The 2,546-nt window shown below is 45.9% G+C and overlaps 1 non-coding gene across 1 annotated transcript; it reads left to right on the top strand.

Moving 5' to 3' along the window:
* Window positions 1–1,833: 1,833 nt before the first annotated feature.
* Window positions 1,834–1,940, top strand: LOC120657779. Its single transcript, XR_005668317.1, has one exon. It is a non-coding gene; the product is annotated as a small nucleolar RNA R71 (small nucleolar RNA).
* The last annotated feature ends 606 nt before the right edge of the window (window positions 1,941–2,546 follow it).

Here is a 2,546-nt window from a genome sequence, read left to right on the forward strand (position 1 = left end):
TTTTCAAACTATGCACAACAGACATGATAGAGCAAAGCAAAACTCATCCTTTCAACTTATCAAAAGGGAGTTAAAACATTCTTACCGCGCATCATGGAAAAGGGAAATAAAGCAGTCAATTTTTATTTTGTTTTAGGAAGTTTTTATCAATTTTTATTGAAAGTAAATAAAGGGATACAGTTGACTTAGGGGAGGGAACCTCCCCCAAGCTAGCTCTTAGTTTAGGGTCAAAAAGCAGGACCTTTCTCCATACCTGATCAGATTGAGGTCGTTTCGTCCATAATTGGAGAAGTAGTAGCAGTCGATGACGTCTTGTTCTTCTTGCGCCACACCTTCTTGATCTTCTTTGGTGGCGTAGGCGGCGCAGGAACAGGATCCTCGGATGTTGGATAGACGATTTTCAGATCTTCCCATACTGTATTGGTGACGAAATCAGGGATCTTCTGATCATCTTCTACTGGCTCGGTTGGTGGAGTATGAATTTCCCAATCCTCCCAAGCTGGCTTGGAAGAGGGGTGATAGTCTTGATCATCCCAACCGGTATCTGCCCATAGCCCTTATTTTTCACTATCCTCATGAATCAAGAATACCTCTCTCTTGTTTTGGAACTTAAATTTTGTGGTATTTCTCATGATACGGAGGCTGATTCTTCCTCTCCCCACATCAATTCTGGCATTTTTATCCTTGAGGAATGGTCACCCAAGTATGATCAGAATTCCAAGATCTCCTTCCATATCTAGGACTACGAAGTCCACCAATATGTAGGTATTCTTGACTTTTACCATTAACCTTTCCACAACTCCTTCTGGATATCTTATCGTGGAATCTGCCAGCTGAACACACATAGTGGTAGGGGAAATTGATGGATAGCCTAGCTTCTCGAAAGTCACATTGGGCATGATGTTAATGCTGGCTCCAAGGTCACAAAGGGCGTGATCAAATTCATAATCAAAGATTGAGAAGTTGATCACTGGGGTTCCGGGATCTTCTCTTATTGTGGCTGCCAACTCGCCCTACGCACCTCTTCTTGGGCATGTGAGCTTCTCTGCATAGCTGAGGGATGCCCTACTAAAGGGCTCTTTCCACATAGCATTGATGACATTCACGCTTTCTAGAGTTGATTCAGGTTGCCCCGGAATCTTCCCTAGTTCAGCAGCAGGTGTAGCAGCAGCTAGTTGAGCCATTTGAGTTTCTAGCGCCTTATTGAAACTCAGCTAGTTCTTCATAGTAGTGGAGAATCTGTCCATCTTGGCTTGGATGGTCTCCATAGATTTGTCTGTAGCGGCCAACTTCTTCTGAAGGGACTCATTGATCTTCACTTGGCCATAGACAAGATCTCTCAAGCTAGGCTGGTTAGGACTAAAAGAATTCGAATTCCCATTACCTCCTTGGTAATATGGGCGTGGTTGATTCCACCCCTGACCTCCTTGTGGACGAAACCCATTGCCATTGAGGAATAGAGCTTCTTCTTGGGTTTCTGGACAATTGTCGCCCGAATGTCCAACATTCCCGCAGACCTCGCACGTCATGCGAGTTTCCAAGGATTGAAGTGTTTGCATCTGAGCCTTATCTTGGGAATAATCCTCAAATTTCTTGAGGAGGAGATCAACCTTCATAGCGAGCATGTCGGCCTCCTTGATGGAGTGCATACATCATTGGCGCGGTTGGAGGCGATCATCGCTCCAACCTTGGTTGGAAACCATCTTCTCGATCAATGATGTAGCTCTTTCAATGGTCAGCGAGAAGAAAGCTCCACCCGCAGCGGCATCCACATGATCACGGGATGACTGTGTCAACCCGTTGTACAAGTTATGTAGAATGAGCCAATTATCCATTCCATGGTGCGGACATGCCTGAATATACTCCTGAAGACTCTCCCAAGCTTCCGGAATTGACTCATTTGATGCATGCTGGAAGTTCGAAATCCGATCACGAAGAGCATTGGTTTTGCCCGTCGGGAAGAACTTCGAGAGGAACGCTTTGGCACATTTGTCCCATGTATCCACAGCAGCCTTGTTAGCATAAAACCATTGCTTCGCTCTCCCCAAGAGAGAAAACGGAAACAGACGGAGCCGGATTGCATCTTGCGATACACCCTTGATAACAAAAGTACTGTAGAGCTCCAGGAACTACTGGAGATGAGCACTGGCATCCTCATTGGCCCTGCCACAAAATGGGCTGGCCTGCACCATCGTAATGAGACCCGTCTTGATCTCGAAATTTTCTCCTCCGGTGTTAACCTCGGGTCCGGTCGGGACCTGGCTAGCAGACGGAGCAGAGTAATCACGGAGTGTCTTCCGGGCCATAGCTCTAGGAGCTGACGATGATGCAATGACTGGATCAACTGCCGAGAGTGATCTCCGAGGTGATACGAGACGATTTCGCATCCTCCTCAAAAGTGACTATGGATCGGAATGAAAGTTTTGTGGCAAGTCGAAACCGGTCATACACTACCCTGTTTTCATATCAACGAAGACAAGAAAACAAAGCCAAGTTAGCCTGTTTAGCAAGCGAATACAAATTTTGATTTTATTCACAACTCTGCC

Source organism: Panicum virgatum, chromosome 1N (assembly GCF_016808335.1).
Source record: "Panicum virgatum strain AP13 chromosome 1N, P.virgatum_v5, whole genome shotgun sequence".
NCBI classification, from domain to species: Eukaryota; Viridiplantae; Streptophyta; class Magnoliopsida; order Poales; family Poaceae; genus Panicum; species Panicum virgatum.